Below are 23,640 nucleotides of genomic sequence, written 5' to 3' on the forward strand. Positions count from 1 at the left end.
GAGGCTCATGGCAACAGTCACGAAGTTGTTCAGTCGCTAAGTTGTGTCTGATTCTTTGAGACCCCATGGACTGCCGTACGCCACGCTTCCCTGTCCTCTCGGGAGTTTGCTCAGACTTGTGTCCATTGGTCGGTGATGCCATCCAACCATCTCGTCCTCTGTTACTGTGGGACTTGGTTAATTCTGGAGATTTTCATCCTGTGACCTTGGCATAGGGCTGCTCAGTACCTTAGCTGATACACCGCCTCATTTCCACATTCTTCTGGAGTTGCCTTCGAATGAGGCATTGCCTTTATTTGACTTTGTCTTAAGTATGTCTTTTTATTCTGATACTTTAACATCTGGGGCCTTGCTGACCCAGTTCATGGATGAAGTAAACTGTAAAACAAGTTCATGTGACTGACGCACAGTGAGGCCAAACAGACTGAAATGTTGGGGTTTTGTGTAGAGGAAGGTTTATTGCAGGGCCATGCAAGGTGGCCCTAAAAGATCCTCAAGTTCCCTGAAGTTTCGGCAAAGCACTTTTAAAGCCAGGTGTGGGGGCCGGGGGGCGGCGCTGTGCGATCTGTGATCAGCTTATGCACATTTCTCTGATTGGCTGATGGTGAGGTAACAGGGCAGTGTCCCAGGGTTGAACAGTTTCAATCCCTAGGCTCCAGGAATTCTGGGGCTCTGTGCTCCTGGTCACCAGATAGTTAATGTCCTCTTTTTGTTGGAGAGGGGGAGGTTTTGTTTTTGTTTTTGTTTTTTTTTATGTCTGCTAAATAAACAGCTCAGGAAGTGTGCATCAAATACTGTTATCTAGGTACTTCAGAGAGGAGCTAAAGCAGAGGATGTGGGGGAAGACCCGTTTCCACACACCCCCAATCTGCCAAGGTCCCGTGGGGACCTGCTCCAACTGAGTTACAAAACCACTTGGCTAGGAGCTCTCCTTTCCTATGCAAACCAACCCGTCCAGCCCACTTCCCAGACCACCTCCTTTATTGGGCTCTGACAGTCTGGGCCACTGTCTCCTTGTCCTAATCACCCCAGGCCCGGGTACCAGACAACTAGAGACAGCCCTGTGCCCCTCCAAAATTATTCAGACTAGCCCACCCCAGCCTGCTTGTCCTTGTGTAAACCACAGCTTCCCCTTTCTCCCGCTGCACCCTGACCAACCCTAGTGCTTCCCACGCGGCTCCCCTTAGCTTCGTGTGCGCCCTCCTCCTGAGAAGTGTGAGTCATAAACTGTTATCTCAGTGTGGCTTTTCTTGACCTGTCAGCCTTACCATACCTGAATCATAGTAAAAGCCCACATTTCAAAAGCAGACATATTGTGAAGTGGCAGGATATCAGACCCGTGTATGTTCAAGTGTAGGTTCCAGGGCAGTTTCCACTATCTAGAAGGACTATCTGGCATATTGTGCACAGCACTTTAACAGCATCGACTTTTAGGAGCTGAAATAGCTCAGTTGGAATCCCATCACCGCCACTAGCTTTGTATGTACTAATGCTTCCTAAGACCCACTTGACTTCACATTCCAGGATGTCTGGCTCTAGGTCAGTGACCACACCAACTTGGTTATCTGGGTCATTAAGACCTTTTTTTGTACAGTTCTTCTGTGTATTCTTGCCTCCTCTTCTTAATCTCTTCTGCTTCCGTTAGGTCCTTACCATTTCTGTCCTTTATTGTGTCCATCTTTGCATGAAATGTTCCCTTGGTATCTCTAATATTCTTGAAGAGATTGTTTTCCTCTATTTCTCTGCATTGTTCACTTAAGAAAGAGTACCTACTGTGGTTCAGAAATAGTGCTGCTAATGGAAGCTCTGGAGGTGTCAGGCCCAGGCAGGGCTGGATCAGCGCAGCAGAGCCGCTAGAGTCTATCACGTGGTGTGTCCTGCCAGGGTGCTGGTGTGGCGAGCTGCCCGCAGAGACAGGGGTGTGGTCCTTTGCAGCCAAGGGCAGGTGTTTGCTATCTAATGTGAGAGAGATAACGCCCCCGCTATGGAGCAAAATTCAGACCAGCCTCCAGCCCACTGGAGACAACTGGGTTCATGAAGCTTCTTCCCTGTGAAGCCAGCTGCGCCTATCAGGCGCTGGTTCCTATCACATCACCTGCTGGGAACTGGGGTTGGGGGGCAGGCTGGTACCCTGGGCACTGCTGTTGTTCCGAGTAATAGCATCCTTTGTCTCTGACCCAGAAGTCTCGTGTCTGACAGGCTAACTCACCAGCTTGTTAGTAGGGTTACTCTTAGCTCCTCCTCCCTGAATTGTTGGCCCTCTCTACCCAATCCCAGTCTCCTGGGGTGGGTCTTGTTCTTCCCTCTATCACTATCAGTGAGGATGGTCTCCTTGAGGAATGGCTCTGTGTCCACCTCTGGAGGGACAGGCGTCAGGAGGTAGAGCCAGGCTGGCTGTGCTTACCCAAATGAGGGGTCACTGACCACTGGGTCACAGAGGCCCCACCAACCACCAAGCCAAGTAACAGAAGGAACTTCCTTTGGGAAAGCCCGTCTATCAGTCTGCTCAAGTTTCCATCACAAAATGTCACAGACTGCGGGATTTAAACTGCAGAGATATCTTTTCTCAGTTCTGGAGCCTGGAAGCCCCCGGTCCAGGTCCAGGTGGACCCCTCAAGGTCCAGGTGGCCACTTCAGGTCCTCGTGAGAACACTCTTCCTGGCTTGGCCACCTTCCTAATCCATCCTGTACGGGGCTGCTCCAAACACAACCCCATGCAGAGTAGGAAGTGCGCCTGTCCTTTTTCTTCCTTTTCCCCTTGAGGGAGAGGTGCCATCCACTTGCCAAAGGAAAGGGGGATCGGGTGGTATAGTCAGCTTGAGAAAGAATGTAAGGGTCCCATCACTTCCCAGCTGGCTCGGTGGTAAAGAATCCGTCTGCCAGTGCAGGAGATGCAGGAGATATGGGTTCGATCCCTGGGTTGGGAAGATCCCCTTGAAGAGGAAATTGCAGCCCACTCCAGTATTCTTGTCTGGAGAATTCCACGGACAAAGGAACCTGGCAGACTACAGTCCATGGGGTCGCAAGAACTGGACACGTTCATCATCATGGGGGAAGGAGCTTGATAGACAAGGAGAGATGACAGGTAGCTGCCACAAAAGAGAGGGAGACTCGGGGGACAGGCATCCAGGATATAGGACTAATACCAGGAAAGCTCACGAGACTTGTCAAGAGCTCCAGAAGCTGCACAGGGATCCTTTGTTAGCTGGCTTCAGTCTTGCTCAGAGGTGACCAAATAGGTGGACTTAGCTAAGACCCTCCCAAATGCCAGTGAACAGCCACTCACCTGGGCTCATATTCTGCAGAAGAGAAGTCAGGGAGGAGAGGCATAGAACCCCTTGTTGAATGCCTAGAATATTTCCTCCAGGACAACAGTGTGGAGCTGGCACAAGTGTGCTTCCCAACGTACATATCTGACTTTGGGTGCTTCAGGAAGACATCTGCTCAACCATCTTAAGCACCTGCCAGCCATGGAGATCCAGAGACTTTTTTTCAATAAGCAGAGGGGTTTTTTGTTTTTTGGTTTTTTTCTTACAAATCCCTGAGTGACAAAAGCACAGATTCTTGCTGGGACTGCAGAAAGCTGGCAGTGTTAGCCCGAGGCTGCTATCTAAGGAAAACATTCTGCTGAGGCCTTGTGGACAACATGGTTTCGTGTGCTCATTTATTTCACACCCGTGTTTTAAAATAATTCCTTTCAGCTGAAAATGTATTTTCACGTAACATAATAGAAGGAAGTTGTGAGCTGGTTCCATTTCCCCAGTGACATTAGCATATGGGCTACCTTTCCTTCCAGAATCCCACCCCCTCTTTCTCTTTTTGCTTTTCTTTTTCTGGCGCCAAGAAGGAAAATTTGAAAAGAGAATATTACTTTTATAACATAGCTCTTACTCATCTTCCTTTCCCCAACCATTTTACAGGAGACAGTGGGGAGCCTTCCTACTCTGGTCCTTACCCTTTCCTGCGTTTGCATCCCCATGGTTTTTGCCCAAGTCAAGCCCTTGCCTTCTCCTGCCTGGATTGTTACAGTACCCCCACCCTCTCCTGGGCTTCCCTGGGGGCTCAGATGGTAAAGAGAATCTGCCTGCATTGCAGGAAACCTGGGTTGGATCCCTGGGTTGGGGAGAACCCCTTGAGAAAGGAATGGCTACCCCCTCCAGTATTCTTGCCTGGAGAATTCCAAGATGGGCTAGAGTCCATGGGGTTGCAAAGAATTAAACATGACTGAGCGACTAAGACTTTCACTTTTCACTGTCACCTTCTCCTAGTGGGCCTGTGACCTTCCATTTTGCCTTTTAATCCATTGTCTCCATTGCAAAGAGGGTAATCTCTCTGCAGCTGCACACTGCTGCCCTCCTGGTTCACCCTTTACTGACTTCCCATTGATTACAGGATGCACCCAGCCTCCATACCAAGCCATTCACCTCTGAGTCTTCACCCTCCTCCATCACTCCACATGGTATCAAGCTGTTCTACTCAGGTTCATGGTTTTTCTATCTTCCCGAAATGCCTTTGCCCTCCTTGCAACTGGCGAACTCCTAGTCACTCAGTCATCACTTACTCTTGGAAATGTCTTATGTCCACAGAGGTTGAGCTGATCAGTGCTTCCGAGGCTCTTCCATCAAGCCTGGCATGTGTTCCCGGGGATTTCCCTGCCTGACTGAGTACCTACCTATGAGGACTGATCTTCCTCTTCTTTGCAACTTCAACACTAGTCCAGTGTTTGGCTTCAAGTAGACTCTTAAAAGCTATGTTGAAGAAGTTTGGCTGGTGGCAATGGTAAATCCTACCCTTTATGATTACTAGAAGGGTCACTCCAGTTCAACAAGTATGTATGGACTCTTTCAGTCTGTGCTGGGTGTTCTTCTGGGCAATGAAGACACACAGGTAAACAGAACATCATTTCTTCAGTTGATGACCCCATAGTTGATGAAAGACTTCCCTGGTGGCTCAGACGGTAAAGAATCTGCCTGCAAGGCGGTAGACCTGGGTTCAATCCCTGGGTTGGCTGGAGGAGAGCATGGCAACCCACTCCAGTGTTTTGGACAGAGGAGCATGGTGGGCTACAGTCCGTGGGGTCACAAAGAGTTGGACATGACTGAGTGACTCAGCACAGCACCCACTAGTTGATGAAAGAAGACCCCTAATACTAAAGGATTGTTACTGTACCGTGGGTAGGAGCAAAGTGCTGTGCCAGATGCCCTCAACGTGGCTATACAGCCAACTCTAGGGAGTTTAAAAAATACACATGATTCCACTTACATTAAGTTTCTGAAATAGTCAAACTGAGGAATTCCCTGGTGGTCCACTGGTTGGAGCTCTGAGTGCTCATTGCTGAGGGCCCGGGTTTGATCCCTAGTCAGGGAACTAAGATCCCACAAGCCAAGCAGTGTGGCCAAATAAATAAATACAAATAAAACAGTCAAACACATAGAAGCAAAAAATATAAAGGTAGATGCCTGGCGGACGAGGAAACAAGTTGCTAATTAACGTGTAAAATTTCAATTATGCAAGATAAGTTAGCTCTAGAGATCTGATATATGTTGTTCCTATAATTGAAATCATACAATATGTACTCATTTATTGTGGCTTTTTTTTACTCAACTGTATGCTCTAGAGAGTTCCCAGTGTCATGCGGCTGTATTTGTTCATTCTCATCACCATAAAGTAATCCCTAGAGTAAAATACCCATTCTACTGTGTTCCAGTGTTTGGCTACTATAACTTGGGCTGTTGCGAACATTCTTGTGTCTTTTGGTGAATATATGTACATTTTTATGTGGGGCTTACACCTAGGAGTAGAAATGCTGGACTATAGATTATATACATATTCAGCTTTATAGATACTGTCAAGCAATTTTGAAAGTGGTTGTACAAATATATACTCCTGTCGACAGTCTATGAGCATTTCAGTTCTACATCTACTTAATATGTTCTGTCTTTTTCACTTTAGCCATTCTGGTTGGGATGGGGTGGCATCTCATCTTGGTTTTAATTTGTATTTCCTGGATGACAAATGAAGTGTAGCCCCTTCTCATGAGCTTATAGGTCATGTGGATATCCTTTTGAAGTGACTGTTCGTATCTTCTGTCCATTTTTCTATTGAGTGGTATTCCTTTTTCTTGTAGGTTTGTAGGATTTTTTTCTGTATATTCTAGATAAGAATTTTTGTTTGGTATGTATTACAAATGTCTTCCCTCATTCTGTGGGTCACATTTGACTGTCAATGGTGATGTTTGATGAACAGTTCTTAATTTTAATATAATCTAATTTATCTATTTTTTTTCCTTTATGGATATTGTTTTTTGTATCCTGTTTTAAAAATCTTTATCTCCTTCAAAGTCATGACAATGTTCTGCCTCCCTAAAATCTGTGTTGTTTTACTTTTCATGTTTGGGTATGCAATCCGTTGGAGATCGTTGTTTCATTTGGTGTAAGAGTCATGGTTAATTTTCTCCCATATGGATATCGAGTTGATTCAGCATGATCTATTGAAGGGCTTCCCAGTGGTAAAGAACTTGCCTGCCAATGCAGGAGATGTAAGAGACATAGGTTCTATCCCTGGGTCAGGAAGATCTTGCCTGGATATAGTATTCTTGCCTGGAGAATTCCACAAACAGAGGAGCCTGGTCAGCTACAATCCATAGGGTCAGAAAGAGCTGGACACAACTGAAGCAGCACGCACCCTTGCTTTCAGTTATATAAGCTATATATAACTGGATCACTGTGTTGTACACCTTAAACTAATGCAACTTTGTAAGTCAACTATACCAATCAATCAATCAAAATAAAATTTTAAAAAGGAAAAAGATCATTTTTCTCCAGCCCACTTCAATATCCACTAAAATGCCTTTAGTAGTCCAGTTAACTATTCATATATGAGATTATCTCTAGACACTCTATTCTGTTCCAGTAGTCTTGTCTGTGCTTGAATGAATACCATATTTGTCTTAACTATTACATATTTCAGTAGGTCTTAATACTGACAGTGTAAGTCCCCCAGTTTTTTGGAAACTACCCCCTACAAATGAGGAGCCAGGTGAGATTATCCACTATCATCACTTCCACTCAACATAGTCCTGGCAGCTGTAGGCCATGCAATAAAGCAAGGGGGAAGAAGGCAAAGAAACTGGAAAGGAAGAAAGACAACTGGTATTATCTTCAGATAACATGATTTTATTTTATTTTTTTTTAGATAACATGATTTTATAATGAGTAAATTTATTTTACTTTCCTGGTGGTCCAGTGTTTAAGACTTCACCTTCTAATACTCAGGGTACGGGTTCTATCCCTGGTTGGGAGCTAAGATCCACATGCCTCGTGGCCAAAAATCCAAAACATAAGACAGAAGCGATATTATAACAAACTTAATAAAGACTTTAAAAATGTCCGACATTAAAAAATCTTTAAAAAATGTCCATCAACTAGATATAGGGTTCTACGTCAAAAACTATATAATAATATAGGTACTCACTGTCCCATTCTTTGCGACCCTATGGACTATAGTCAGCCAGGCTTCTCTGTTCGTGGAATTCTCAAGGCAAGAATGCTGGAGTAGGTAGCCATTCTCTTTTTCAGGGCATCTTCCCCACCCAGGGATTGAACCTGGGTCTCCTGCATTGCAGGGAGATTCTTTACCGTCTGAGCCACTAGGAATATTCCTCTGACAAGATTTGGCGGTTCATTTGAGTCAAGAAGACAGGCGAGAGGAGGAGGAAAAAAGGGCAACCAATGACCGTGGCAACCCACTCCAGTATTCTTGCCTGGAGAATTCCATGGACAGATGAGCCTGGTGGGCTCTAGTCCATGGGGGTCACAAAGAGTCAGATGTGACTCAGTGACTCACACACACACACAATGACCAAACCTTGCGTAAAGGTTGTACTATTTTTCTGACACAGTACTTTGCTGGGGAGAGGACACAGATGTACCTACACTTTAGCTTTTTAGGTGTGGGAGCCCTTGCAGTGCGTTTGGGAAGACAGGGGTTTTAAGTTAAAACAATGAAAACAGTCTGAAATTAAAGTTTACATAGCCTGGTTCTTCTGAGTTGTTTCTCAACCACGGCTTAGCCTCTGTCCTTGTTTCTCTGCAGTCCTGCCTTCCATTCCTTCTTGCTGTCTGTCTCCCTTATTTGTTTTAAATGCAGAAAAGTTTTAGCGATTGCTTTTCTGTTTTGTTTTCTGGGTTTTGTTTATGTTTTTGATGCCCCCTGGATATAAGTATCCAGCGCCAACAGGCTTATCAAAGACAGTTTCCTCTCCAAGAGGAAATCTGGTGCCAGGTGTTAGGAGCCCACTTTTATTACTCCATTACAGAACTTCCGGTCTTTCATTATGTATAAATTCGACTCTAGAGAGGTCCACCCTGTGGCCTGATGTCCTCAGCTATGAATGGTTATATTCATGTGTTGACTCTGTATTTTAATTTATAAAGGGAAACCTAAATACAGAGCTCTTAAAACATTAGCATGAGTTGACTGACAATCACCTGGAGCTCCTGGAAATAACAGGGTTTAAGGCTTCACTTTTAAAGAGTCCTTTAGTAGGTTTGGAATAAAGCCAAAAAGTCTCCCTTTCTGGCATCTTACACTCAGCCTTTCTCCCAGATGGTTTTGAAAAAGGTGGTTCCAGCACTGCGCTGAGAAACAATGCCCTGATGGCTGTGGAAATGCAATGGGACGCCCCCCACGCAACCAGCCTGTTTCCACTGCCCAAGAGCAATTGGCCTTAGATAAGTGCTTGACATGGCGGTTCACCATCCCAGTAACCCTATGTAATAGGTAGTATTCAGTCAGTTCAGTTCAGCCGCTCAGTCGTGTCCGACTCTTTGGGACCCCATGAATCGCAGCACGCCAGGCCTCCCTGTCCATCACAAACTCCCGGAGTTTACTCAAGCCCATGTCCATCGAGTCGGTGATGCCATCCAACCATCTCATCCTCGGTTATCCTCTTCTCCTCCTGCCCCCAATCCCTCCCAGTATCAGGGTCTTTTCCAGTGAGTCAGCTCTTCGCATGAGGTGGCCAAAGTATTAGAGTTTCAGCTTTAGCATCAGTCCTTCCAATGAACACCCAGGACTGATCTCCTTCAGGATGGACTGGTTGGATCTCCTTGCAGTCCAAGGGACTCTCAAGAGTCTTCTCCAACACCACAGTTCAAAACTCTCAATTCTTTGGCGCTCAACTTTCTTCACAGTCCAACTCTCACATCCATACATGACCACTGGAAAAACCATAGCCTTGACTAGACGGACCTTTGTTGGCAAAGTAATCTCTCTGCTTTTTAATATGCTATCTAGGTTGGTCACAAATTTCCTTCCAAGGAGTAAGCGTCTTTTAATTTCATGGCTGTAACCACCATCTGCAATGATGTTGGAGCCCCAAAAAATAAAGTTTGACACTGTTTCCACTGTCTCCCCATCTATTTGCCATGAAGTGATGGGACCATGATCTTAGTTTTCTGAATGTTGAGCTTTAAGCTAACTTTTTCACTCTCCTCTTTCACTTTCATCAAGAGGCTTTTTAGTTCATCTTCACTTTCTGCCATAAGGGTGGTGTCATCTGCATATCTGAGGTTATTGATATTTCTCCCGGCAATCTTGATTCCAGCTTGTGCTTCTTCCAGCCCAGCGTTTCTCATGATGTACTCTGCATATAAGTTAAATAAGCAGGGTGACAATATACAGCCTTGACGCACTCCTTTTCCTATTTGGAACCAGTCTGTTGTTCCATGTCCAGTTCTAACTGTTGCTTCCTGACCTGCATACAGGTTTCTCAAGAGGCAGGTCAGGTGGTCTGGTATTCCCATCTCTTTCAGAATTTTTCACAGTTTATTATGATCCACATGAAGGCTTTGGCGTAGTCAATAAAGCAGAGATAGGTGTTTTTCTGGAACTCTCTTGCTTTTTCGATGATCCAGCAGATGTTGGCAATTTGATCTCTGGTTCCTCTGCCTTTTCTGAAACCATAGGTAGTATTATTACCCCCATTTCACAGGTGGGAAAACTGAGGCTCAGAATCGTTCACTTGCTCCAGGTGTCACAAGTAGTTCTCACCCATTCACTGACTCATTCATTTCTGCACCACCATATGATCCGCACTGTTCCAGGTGCCAGCAGGTGGCAGAGCAAGCATATGAGCTCAACTCCAAGCCCATGTTCTTCACCAGGATGACATTCTTCCTAAATACTACTCAGACAGCTTATAGACTGTGGAGGCTATGTATTGGGTTGGGCAAAAAGTTCATTCCAGTTTTTCCATTCCGTGTTACGGAAAACTCAAATGAACTTTTTGAGCAACCCACTACGATGATAGGCCAGAGGGTGCAGGTGGGAAGGGGGCTTCATTGTGCTGGGCTGGTGCTGGCATCCCAGAGGATGCAGACAGGGCCTTGTGGGCCAGCAGGGGGCATCCTCTGGGTGTCGAGGTGTGACCAGGGGCCACTCTGACCCCAGGATAGCAAGACCAGAAGCAGCAGGAACAACTCCCACCGGAGCTGGGAGTCCTGGGATTCAGGAGAGAATGGAGCTCGTGTTCAAATCCATCCACCCTCCCTAAACTCCTCTTTTTCTTCCTTTCTCTCTTCTCCCCTCCTGGCTCTTCCCTGACCCCCTCCATTTCTTCTCTCTTCTTCCTTCTTCGACACCCCCCTGCTTCCCTTTTCCCACTTTCCTTTGATCTCCTCTCCTCTGACTCTTTGGCTGGGTGTCCTTGGAGGTCTGGGTTCCTGGGATCATGCCTGCCTAGCTCCCTCCCCTGGGAGGACTCTTCACAGTTTCAGCGCCACCCCTGGGCCCCAGGACTGGTCTTGAGGGAGACAGTGTGAAATTACTCAGCCATCCCTCACCTGAGCTCCACTTGGGTTCAGGGACCGTGCAAGTGCCTGAGGTGAAATGAGATCTCTGTCCCCAAGACATCAGGGACACAACTCAGAGGGAGGGGATGAGACATTTTAAAAAGTGGGAAAACGTTACCAAAGAGGTACAGAGCGATTCCACCCAGATACTCTCTTCATCTGTTGCCTTTTCTACACTCTTGCCACCGCTGACCTGGTCTCTTATTTACTTGGTTTACTGCAAGGGGCCTCCTGCACCACAGCATCATTACCTGGTGCATTCTAAGTCGTGTCCGACTCTTTGCACCCAATGGACTGTAGCCCACCAGGCTCCCCTGTCCATGGGATTCTCCAGGCAAGAACACTGGAATGGGTTGCCATGTCCTCCTCCAGGGGATCTTCCCTCCCCAGGGATCGAACCCGTGTCTTTTATGTGCTGCACTGGCATCTCGTGCTTGCCTCTCTGTCTGCTTCTCCCACTTGATGCTCCAAGGACAGGGATGAGCCCTGTAGTCTTCTTCTTGCAGTGGGCACTTCACACATGTGCCCAGATTAGTCCTTTTCTGTCCCATCTTTCTCTCCAGGCTCCCACGCTGCAGTTACTCTTGTATTTATCTGTTTCTCCAGGGCATCAAGTATTGGTAACCTGCACAGCTGTGCTCCACTCTTCTTCTCAAGTATAAGCCTCGAGACATTTTTGGTCCAGTCTCATCAAGACATGGGACTTCCCCGGTGGCACTAATGGTACAGAACCTGCCTGCCAATGCAGGAGACACAAGAGAAGCAGGTTCAATCCCTGGGTCAGGAAGATCCCCTGGAGGAGGACATGGCAACCCACTCCAGTATTCTTGCCCAGAGAATCACATGGATGGAGGAGCCTGGTGGGCTACAGTCCGTAGGGTTGCAAAGAGTCGGACACAACCGAAGCAACTCAGCATGCACGCACCCCCAAGACACGAGCCGCATCTGAGTCTCTGCCTTTGTGTGAATTCCCCTCCATCCTGCCATTAGTCCACCTGCCTGGCACTGCAGGTGACTTCTAGAAGGGGCCACAGCATATATCTTAGAATGTGCCCCTTTTCTTCTGATGTGGCAGCATTTCCAAAAGCAAAGCATTTCAGCTTAGTGAGCCCTCTGCCTCAGGCCTGCTGAACTCAGTCCCATAGCCCTAATGAGAATGAGAATTTCAAAGAAGAGGGAGGAGAGGTGAGCTGCATATTTTTTTCTTAAGGCAGAGATCTTTTCTTTATCATTTCCAGCAGCACAATAGCAGCAGGCACTATTTTAAAGCCTTGGATAATTCAATCTTAATTATATGGTATGTAGAGGCAGTAATAAGTTTACAAATCTGCCAGCAACACTAAACACATATGTCTTAGAAAATGCTACCCTCTTCCTTGCTTATTATAAGACTAGGAACTTAAGTAATTGTGAGCAATTAAGAGGGAGTGACCAAATGGTGACTCACAGGAATCCTCCAGAGACAAGGACGCCCATAGAAGCAACAAGTCTGGCCGGGTGGGCGAGGGGAACCTGGGGGCTGGAGAGGAAGCCTGGGGCTCAAAATTGTGGATTGATCCATCACGGCTGAATAATCCAGAAAAGCATGTCAGAAGAGCCGAGGGGTGCTACGTGGATGCCAAGAGGCCTGGTGTAGCTTTGAGGAGAAAAAACGCTGTGGAAGAAACACAAGTGCCTCCCAGTGCCTCGAGTCTTGGTGGGTAAAGCTGGTGTGGACCTTGGTCTCCCAATCTGGATCTTCACTCATCTGCCGGATGTCACTGGGCAAGTTACCGTGAGTGTCCCTTAGTGTCTTCGTTGTAGAACGGGGAAAATACCTCCCTCGTGGGAATCACGTTGGAAGTAACTGACAGAGCATGTGTGCAACCTCAAGCGGAGGTAGCTATGCAGTTAATACCTATTCCGTTCCCTCCTGCCTCCTTTCTTCAGAAGAAGACAGAACGCTCTTACAAGGCCATCTGTACATTCCCTGGCCTGTGGAAGGTACTTCATCCATATTGGTCCCAGGAAGGAACAAATAATTGTTTCTTCTGTGTGTGTTAGTCATTCAGTCGTGTCCAACCCTTTGCCACCCCATGGACTCTAGACTGCCAGGCTTCTCTGTCCATGGGATTCTCCAGTCAAGAATACTGGAGTGGGTTCCCGGTTCCTTCCCCAGGGGATCTTCCCGACCCAGGGATCAAACCCAGGTCTCCCACATTCCAGGCAGATTCTTTACCATCTGAACCATCAGGGAAGCCTCAATTATTTCCTACCTCATCAAAAAAACCAAAAGCACAAAGAGGCTAAGTAACTTGGCAAAAGCATACAGCAAATAGATGGTAAGCTGGACTTTAGACCTAATGAGGGTCCAAACTCAGCACAGCTGAATTCAACAGAGAGAACCAGACTACAGTGTGAGAATCAATCCTTTAATCTTTGTTTTGAGGTTGCACTATTTTAAAAAAATGTTGGCATTCCAAGGCATGTGGGATAGTAATTTCTGGACCAGAGATGGAATCCACGCCCCCTGCTTTAGAAGGCGGAATCCTAACCACTGGACCTCCAGGGAAATCCCTGAGGTTGCACTAGTTTACAAGAATGCTTATTTCAAAGAGGATAAAAAGAATCACCCAAAGAGCCAGAGGAGTATGAATGCCTGATTACAGTCTTCTTTGAATAAAACGGAAACTTTGCTTCTGTGGTATGTGTGTTTAGGCAGATTAAATTCATGTTTGATTATAAACCCCCGGGTAGAAGGAAAATATGTTCATGAAGACTAGGAGGTCCCAAAGGGAGGAAGAGGAAAAAAATCATTAGTTTATACCCTGGTGGCTGCTGTCTCTAGGAGCGTCTCGATGAATCTCACCATGGCACCACCGTGCTCAGAGACCCACTTTGGATGGTCCCTCATCTCCCCAGAGTGTCTATGCTCCCAAGCATGGCTTTCATGGCCCTCTTGTATGAATCTAAAATATTTTCTGGCCTCAGCTCTTCGGCCTTCTCCTTCGGTGTGCGTGCTAAGTCTCTTCAGTCATGTCTGACTCTTTGTGACCCCATGGACTGTAACCAACCAGGCTCCTCAGTCCAGGGGATTCTCCAGGCAAGAACACTGGAGTGGGTTGCCATTTCCTTCTCCAATGCATGAAAGTGAAAAGTGAAAGTGAAGTCGCTCAGTCGTGTCCAACTCTTAGCGACCCCATGGACTGCAGCCCACCAGGCTCCTCCGTCCATGGGATTTTCCAGGCAAGAGTACTGGAGTGGGGTGCCATTGCCTTCTCCGGTTGGGACATGCTAATCAGCCTTTAAAGTCCAGTTGAAATGGCTAAATCCCCTCTAAGTTCTTTCCTAGCACCTTGGCAGGAAGTGATTACTTCCTCTGCAGCCCCAAAGCACTTGGTAGCTTTCTTATTCCATTCATTAAAATCTGCCTTTTATTAAAAGGACATTTATTTGTGAACATGCCTGTCTTTCCCTCTGAATCTGTAAACATCCTCTTGGTCCCCCACCTACATCGCCCTGAACGCAAGAAGTGTTCGAAGAATGTTAATTGATGGAAAACAATTTCAGTAGAGGCCCAGATGAATCGGTTTTGGAACAGCCTTGCAGTGGGATGATGCATTTAAAAGAAGCAGAAGTATAGCTTTTGGCATTTGTGTTTGTGCTACCCTCGTGTGACCACAGCTACTCACAGAACATTCCATCTGCTTTCATTCATCTCCCTGCCTTGTTGCCTGAGTTAGGTGGGGCCATGGAAGTATTTAATCAATGGGATAGAACCACAAGTGATTCTACCAAAGCAATGAAAAGCCCATGTGACCCTCCCAGGCTTTCCTATGCTGCCGTGGTGACTGACATGGCCAAAGGGTCCAGACAGTGCAGCTACCAAATGTCAGTGCCTCTGTTACCTGGATACCTGAGGGACTGTGTGCTGCAGAGGTATGATGGACAGGTTTCAGAAATGAGAACTAAATCTTTGTTGTGTCAAGCCACTGGGATTTTGAGCAAAATACAAAACAAAGATGTCAGTACCTCCTGTATAGGCTACCACAACCATGAAATGTGAGCACAGAACCTAACACAGTGCTTGGCATGTATTACTAGTAAATACTTGCTCAATACTAGCCCTGTCTCCCCGTCTATTCTCCCATGTGATGACCTTTAAACTTTCCTTTGGTAGATCCAGTTATTTAGCAGAGTGGAAGTTGTAATGGAGCCTAGAACATATGGTGTGGCACCTGCTCTAAGTGTGACCCAGATGGGTGTCTTGGAGCAGCGATCCCCAACCTTTCTGGAGCCAGGTACTATTTTTGTGGATGACAGTTTTTCCACGGACAGAAGTGGGGGATGGTTTAAGGATAATTCATGTGCATTACATTTATTGTGCACTTTATTTCTCCTATTATTTCATCAGCTCCACCTCAGATCATCAGGCATTAGATCCTGGAAGTTGGGTTCCCCTGACTCTGAGGAAACTCTGAAAGGATGAGTGTGATGGCTCTGAGCCTCCAGCATGGATGCAGAAATGAGGAGCCCAGGGATGCCCAGAGTTTTGTAGTTTTGACTTCTGGCTTGTTTGCCCTCTCTTATATCATGGAGGAAATTAATCCTTGCCTGAGTAGGGCAAGAGGGCGAGGCACACAGAGACATTTCTGGCTGTCCGGCGTGAGGGACAGAGCAGAGAGCTCGGGGGCTGTGTCAGGGGATAAGATGTTGTGAAAAGGGGCGAGGCGCAGGAGGCTTAGGAGAAAGGAAAGTGTCCTGTTTAATCCTGTTTGTCCTATGGGAGTTTTCCAAAGCAGACAAAAGACATGGTGTCTAATGCCTAGTCACACACAGACACCCAGGACAGTCTTCATGTTCTTTTTATACTCTGCCACACACTTGGCTGCACAGATTTTAAGACGGACAAAGGTTGTCTTAATAGCGTTAATGGGGGGTGATGGGCGGATCATAATCTTATAACCAAAATGGTTCACTCATTCGTGTCAGCTATTGAAAGCAAAGACTCTTTGGTAGGTAAAGAAGAAAAGGATTTGAAATTGCTTGCCACCCACCTCCTCCACAGGAGAGCTGTGAGCATTAATGAGGGAACGTCTTAGTGCTGTGATCGCCCTGGAAAGAAGTTGCTTTGCCAATTTCAAATATTACTGTGACTCACTTAGGCAGAGCTGAAGGAATGATGGAGGTGGGAGGCTGGCTACTCCATGTGGTGTTTTTCTTTGGGGGCTCCTGAGTTGCTTCAGAAGCAGAACGACCGCTGAGAAACAGCCAAGGAGAGCAGAGTACCTATTCTGGATTCTTTGTCCCACAATGCACTTGACTTCCTGGGGGACCCTGCTCTCCATATGGTGCCTTGCTGTGGTTTCATGTGGCTTCAGCAGCTAGCTTTTAAACTTTGTTTTGAAGGGGCACATTCGGAACTTGCAAAAGCTTGTTGGAAACATGGAAATAAACAAATACCATTAGCATAATAATGCCATGAAGATAAACCTTAGAAATGTTCTATGATCTTCTTTGCCAAACAACTTAAAATGCTTCCAGAGGAGTATTTCACTGGTGGAGAGCTGTGTGTTTAACTACTAGCATGAAGTTAGGTCACAGAAAATCATCACAGTAATAATAACTATCTTGTATTTGTAAAGCAGTTTAGAGCTCACAAAGCACATTCGATGCATTTATCTTCTGTGATCCTACAACACTGAATTCAGGTAAGCAGATGAAGCCGATCACAATTGCCTCTGTGTCATAGGTAAGAACAACCAGGCTGTCTGAGCTGAAAAGTCTGAGCAAAATAGCTAGTACAGTCTTCTGGTTTCAGATCCCTTTTTTAAACAAACGAACAAAAAAGGAAATATTCCAAAATAAAAAGCAAAACACACCAAGAAAAATGACTAAGACTCATACTCAATGATTTTTTTAAAAGTAGTAGAAGTGATGAGGAGAGATTTTATAGACGTTTAAGTAGTGATTTTTAAACAAATTTTGTTTTGCTTTGTTTTTTGCATAAGGAAACTGTGGTGTATGTTGGTGGAAGGGAGCACAGCCTTTTTGTCACGTGGAAGAAGAAAATATGGTGGGTTCCAGAGGCACGAGGGTAGATAAGTACTTTGCTAATGGGCTTCCCTGGTGGCTCAGATGGTGAAGAATCTGCCTGCAATGCAGGAGACCCAGGTTTGATCCCTGGGTTGGGAAGATCCTCTGGAAAAGAAATGGCAACCCACTCCAGTATTCTTGCCTGGGAAATCCCATGGACAGAGGGGGCTTGCAGGCTACGATCCATGAGGTCACAAAGAGGTGGACACGACTGACTGACTGAGTGACTGACTCACATTTTCACTACTTTCCAATCTGAAGATGCAACGAAACTCAGGGTGGTGCAAAGACAGGGCACTTGGGTAAATTAGTGGAAAAACCTCAAAGTCCATGATTAGTTTAAATTTGACTCAAGGAATCATTAGAAACCTGAGTCCGTTTCTAAGAAAGGATGTGACAGAGGCAAAATGCTTGAGGGAGATGATTCTGAAGACACACGAAGCCATACAAAAGGGGGAAATGTGTGTGTCATTGGGCGATGTCCCGGAGGGAGAGGTGTGAGGCTTTGTGACAGAATGCAGGAGTCACACTGGTCTTTAGAGCAGTCCCTGGAGAGGAGGAAACGATTTTGGAGGCTGACAGTCAGTCACCTAAATAGTCACTGAAATGACAAAACCCTCGTTCTCTCCACCCACCCTGCTCTCACTTGTATCTCTCAAGATGCCCAACAGACTTTCCAAGAGTTGGGTGTGTATCAGGAAAGGCTCTCCCGGTGGGACACAGAAAAGGATGAGAATGAGACCCCAGTCTCAGGAGAGCTGAGGTCTAACAATTGAGTGCCCAGGTGGTGAGCCAGAACTGCACTATGCTGTGCTATGTGATATGATGGAGGCGTATAGAGAAAGCTCTGGAAATGTGAGTGAAGGAATGATTCATCCCACATAGATAGGAGGAGGGTCACACAAAGTTAAGGATGAGTCATTTTCATCCCTCACTGCACATTTTAAAAAAAACTAATAAAATCAGGCCCTGCAGGTTGGGACGTGAGCATTGCATGTTCAGTTGCTTCTAGCTCTTTATGACCCGATGGACCATAGCCCACCAGGCTCCTCTGTCCATGGGATTCTGCAGGCAAGAATACTGGGGTGGGTTGCCATGCCCTCCTCCAGGGGATCTTCCCAACCCAGGAATCCTTCACCACTAGCACCATCTGAGAAGCCTAGTAGGATTTCTTAAAAGCTCCTCAGGTGATTCTAGTGCATTTGGGGCTGAGAATGGCCATTGGGGCTCAAGGTTATCTTAGCCTTTGAGGAAGGAATAGATGTTTTCTAGCAAGATCATCCTGAAAGTACTAAGACAGAATATTTTTTAGAAGAGAGATAAGAGAGACCTGTTTTGTAACAATTCCAGAGGGTGAGAACAGAAGGATTTCTAACTTTGTCTTAATTTCTTTGCACTTAGGGACCCATTTTTGCCTATCAGTTCAGTTCAGTCGCTCAGTCATGTCCAACTCTTGGCAACCCCATAGACTATAGCGCAGAGGGCTTCCCTGTCCAACACCAACGCCTGAAGCTTACTCAAACTCATATCCTTTGAGTCAGTGATGCCATCCAACCATCTCATCCTCTATCGGCACCTTCTCCTTCTGCCCTCAATCTTTCCCAGCATCAGTGCAGTGCAGTTCAGTTCAGTTCAGTCTCTCAGTCGTGTCTGACTCTCTGCGATCCCATGAACTGCAGCATGCCAGGCCTCCCTGTCCATCACCAACTCCCGGAGTCCACCCAAACCCATGTCCATCGAGTCGATGATGCCATCCAATCATCTCCTCCTCTGCCGTCCCCTTCTCCTCCTGCCCTCAATCTTTCCCAGCACCAGGGTCTTTTCCAATGAGTCAGCTCTTTGCATCAGGTGGCCAAAGTATTGGAGTTTCAGCTTCAGCATCAGTCCTTCCAATGAACACCCAGGACTGATCTCCTTTAGGATGGACTGGTTGGATCTCCTTGCAGTCCAAGGGACTCTAAAGAGTCTTCTCCAACACCATGGTTCAAAACAAAAGCATCAGTTCTTCAGCATCAGGGTCTTTTCAGTGAGTCAGTTCTTCACATCAGGTGGCCAAAGTACTGAAGTTTCAGCTTCAGCATCAGTCCTTCCAATGAATATTCAGGACTGATTTCCTTAAGGATTGACGGGATTAACCTCCTTGCTGTCCAAGGGACTCTCAAGAGACTTCTCCAACACCACACTTCAAAAGCATCAATTCTTCAGCACTCAGCTTTCTTTATGTCCAACTCTCACATCCATACCTGACTACTGGAAAAGCCATAGCTTTGACTACATGGACCTTTCTTGGCAAAGTAATGTCTCTGCTTTCTAATATGCTGTCTAGGTTGGTCATAACTTTTCTTCCAAGGAGCAGGTGTCTTTTGACTTCATGGCTGCAATCACCATCTGCAGTGATTTTGCAGCCCAAGAAAATAAAGTCTGTCATGGTTTCCATTGTTTCCCCATCTATTTGCCATGAAGTGATGGGACCAGATGCCATGATCTTAGTTTTTTGAATGTTGAGCTTTAAGCCAACTTTTTCACTCTCCTCTCATTTTCATCAGGAGGCTCTTTAGTTCTTCTTCACTTTCTGCCGTAAGGGTGGTATCATCTGCATATCTGAGGTTATTGATATTTCTCCCGGCAATCTTGATTCCAGCTTGTCCTTCATCCAGCCCAGCGTTTCTCATGATGTACTCTGCATAGAAGTTAAATAAGCAGGATGACAGTATACAGCCTTGACATACTCCTTTCCCAATTTTGAACCAGTCCATTGTTCCATATCCAGTTTTAACTGTTGCTTCTTCACCTGCATACAGATTTCTCAGGAAGCAGGTCAGGTGCTCTGGTATTCCCATCTCTTTCAGAATTGTCCACAGTTTGCTGTGAACCACACAGTCAAAGGCTTTGGTGTAGTCAATAAAGCAGAAATAGATGTTTTTCTGGAAATCTCTTGCTTTTTCGATGATCCAGTGGATGTTGGCAATTTGATCTCTGGTTCCTCTGCCTTTTCTAAATCCAGCTTGAACATCTGGAAGTTCTTGGTTCACGTACTGTTGAAGCCTGGCTTGGAGAATTTCGAGTATTACTTTGCTAGTGTGTGAGATGTGTGCGGTAGCTTGAACAATTTTTGGCATTGCCTTTCTTTGGGATTGGAATGAAAACTGACATTTTCAAGTCCTGTGGCCACTGCTGAGTTTTACAAATTCGCTGGCATAATGAGTGTAGCACTTTCACAGCATCATCTTTTGGGATTTGAAATAGCTCAACTGGAATTCCATCACCTCCACTAGCTTTGTTCATAGTGATGCTTTCTAAGACCCACTTGACTTCACATTCCAGGATGTCTGGCTCTAGGTGAGTGATCACACCGTCATGATTATCTGGGTTGTGAAGATCTTTTTTGTACAGTTCTTCTGTGTATTCTTGCCACCTCTTCTTAATATCTTCTTCTTCTGTTAGGTTCATACCATTTCTGTCCTTTATTGTACCCATCTTTGCATGAAATGTTCCCTTGGTATCTCTAATTTTCTTGAAGAGATCTCTAGTCTTTCCCATTCTATTGTTTTCCTCTATTTCTTTGCATTGATCACCGAGGAAAGCTTTCTTATCTCTCTTTGGTATTCTTTGGAACGCTGCATTCAGATGGGTATATCTTTCCTTTTCTTCTTTGCCTTTAGCTTCTCTTCTTTTCTCAGCTATTTGCAAGGCCTCCTCAGACAACCATTCTGCCTTTTTGCATTTATTTTTCTTGGGGATGGTCTTAATCACTGCCTCTTGTACAGTGTCTTGAACCTCTGGCCATGGTTCTTCAGGCACTCTGTCTATCAGGTCTAATCCCTTGAATCTATTTGTCACTTGCACTGTATAATCATAAGGGATTTGATTTAGGTTGTATCTGAATAACTAGTGGTTTTTCCTACTTTCTTCAATTTAAGTCTGAATTTGGCAATAAGGAGTTCCTGATCTCAGCTACAGTCAGCTCCCATTCTTGTTTTTGCTGACTGTATAGAGCTTCTCCTTCTTTGGCTGCAAATATAATCAGTTTGATTTTGGTATTGGCATTTGGTGATGCCCATGTGTAGAGTCATCTCTTGTGTTGGAAGAGGGTATTTGCTATGACAAATGCGTTCCCTTGGCAAAATTCCGTTAGCCTTTGCCCTGCTTCATTTTGTACTCCAAGGCCAAACTTGCCTGTTACTCCAGGTATCTCTTGACTTCCTACTTTTGCATTTCAGTCCCCTATGATGAAAAGGATATCTTTTTTTTGGGTGTTTGCTCTAGAAGGTCTTGTAGGTCTTCATAGAACCATACAATTTCAGCTTCTTCAGCATTAGTGATTGGGGCACAGACTTGGGTTCTTGTGATATTCACTGGTTTGCCTTGGAAACAGAGATCATTCTATCATTTATGACAGTGCACCCAAGTACTGTAGTTTGGACTCCTTCGTTGACCATGAGGGCTCCTTCATTTCTTTTTAAGGATTCTTGCCCACAGTAGTAGATATAATGGTCATCTGAATTAAATTCGCCTATTCCGGTCCATTTTAGTTCACTGATTCCTAAAATGTCGATGTTCACTCTTGCCATCTCCTCTTCGTCCCCTTCCAATTTACCTTGATTCATGGACCTAACATCCCAGGTTCCTGTGCAATATTATTCTTTATAGCATCAGACTTTATTTCCATCACCAGTCACATCCACAACTGGGTGCTGTTTTTGCTTTCGTTCCATCTCCTCTTTCTTTCTGGAGTTATTTCTCCACTCTTCTCCAGTAGCATATTGGGCACCTACCGACCTGGGGAGTTCATCTTTCTGTGTCCTATCTTTTTGCCTTATCATACTGTTCATGGGTTTCTCATTTTTGCATATTGTTGTGATAAAGCAATGGTCATCAAGTCTTGGAAAATAATATGCTTGATAGCCACAAAGATGAATCTCTTTATTCTACATGAAATAATTCTTTGTTAGTAGAATGAAAAGTGTCAGGGCCCACTTCTCTTTGAAAGTACCAAAGTGTGAGATTTTTCTCCCTTCATTGTCTTCTGAAGATTAGGAGAAGTGATTTCAAGATTGCCAGTCCTTTCAAATGAGGAATTTAACCCCTCTGCCCCAACTTTTGATAACAATTTCATGCAACACATTTGTATCTGGAAACACATAAAGGCAGGCATTTCAAAGTCAGTCTTAGACAATGAGGCTGATCTTTGTCCCAGGGTGAGGCGAGGGTTATGTGCATATTAAGTCCTCCCTTTTCTATGTCTTTCCCTGTCTTCCTTATTGTTTTTTAGTCACTCAGTTACGTCAGACTCTTTGCAGCCGGCCAGGCTTCTCTGTCCCTGGGATTTCCCAGGCAAGAATACCAAGTGATCTTAATATTACACTGAAGTTTTATTTTAATTCTTCATTGCTTTTACTGAATAATTCTATTTCTGTTTTGAAATTTAAAAGTTGATGAATGAAAGTTCATATTTAAACCTTTTCAAAACCTTTCAATTAAGTTGATTTTTATACCTTTATTCTTGGATTGTGGGCTTTTTTTCTTTCTTTCCCTTCTGTGAATCCTATCTGTTAATACAAAGTACACAAACAGTTTCCAGATGGCAGTAAAAGTTTAATGGTGGGTGGGAATGCTGAGGACCTGAGGTTTACAGATGCTTAATTTTATTTTTAGACTCAGATGGATTTCCTCCTTCAGTGCACCCCTCAAGTATTCATTGAACACCCACTGAATATCCATCATGGATCAAGCCCCCTGGGTAGGGGTGGGGGACAGAGTGAATAAGCCAATCAGTCCTTGGTCCCATCTCATCTTCCCAGTAACTTTAAGGTATAAGTAGGTAACAAGATTATTTTTACATGATTAACCTGGGACTCAGAAGGGTAGAGGGCACAGACGGAGGCTAAATAAAAGTGGATCCAAGATGGCTGTATCCTTGGAGTGATGCCCAAAGCAAAGCCTTGCATCGTGTGATGCGTTTCAGTAGCACCTGACTTACTGCGGAGGCGGTGGTGACTGACAATCTACTTTAGTGTGATGGAGAAAGTGATATTTCTATTACATGTTATTGTTTTGAGATTTTAAAGCATGAACTGAAAAAATTGATAGAGCCTGCTGAAGCAATTATTTAACGTAAGGGATTAACTACTTCATTCCTGTTTCCTGTTGGGAAAGGACATAATTGTTTTTTGTCTGGTTTACATTTTATTACTGGAGTATAGCTGCTTTACAATGTTGTGCTAGTTTCTGCTGTGCAAGGTGAACTAACCCCACGTGTACATATATCCCTTCCCGCCTGAGCCTCCCACCCCCGCCCCATCCCTCGTCTAGATCCTCACAGAGCACCCGGCTGAGCTCCCTGCGTTACCTAGCAGCTTCCCACGAGCTGTCTGTCTAACACGTGGTACGGTGTACATGTCAGCGCTGCTCTTCCAGTTTGCCCGGCCCTCCCGCGCCCCTTCTGCGCCCACAAGTCCATTCTCCACAACTGATCTCAATTCCTGCTTTGCAGATGGGTTCATCTGTCCTATTTTTCTAGATTCCATATATATGGGTTAATATACAATATTTGTTTTTCTCTTTCTGACTTATTCACTCTGAATGACAGACTCTAGGAAGAACAACATGCTTTAATAAGATGTTTTAATAAATATTTTTATTTAATATTTTAATAGAACATTGTCCTGAAAAACCCTTCCAGAATTACAGACCCTTAACAAGTATTAACTGA

General features: G+C 45.2%; 1 long non-coding RNA gene across 1 annotated transcript; it reads left to right on the forward strand.

Annotated features, from left to right (window-relative positions):
* The first annotated feature begins 1,326 nt into the window (after window positions 1-1,326).
* Window positions 1,327-20,296, forward strand: LOC122453095. Its single transcript, XR_006272948.1, has 3 exons — window positions 1,327-1,543; window positions 3,739-3,740; window positions 20,268-20,296. It is a non-coding gene; the product is annotated as an uncharacterized LOC122453095 (long non-coding RNA).
* The last annotated feature ends 3,344 nt before the right edge of the window (window positions 20,297-23,640 follow it).

This window comes from Cervus canadensis, chromosome 14, assembly GCF_019320065.1.
Source record: "Cervus canadensis isolate Bull #8, Minnesota chromosome 14, ASM1932006v1, whole genome shotgun sequence".
NCBI classification, from domain to species: Eukaryota; Metazoa; Chordata; class Mammalia; order Artiodactyla; family Cervidae; genus Cervus; species Cervus canadensis.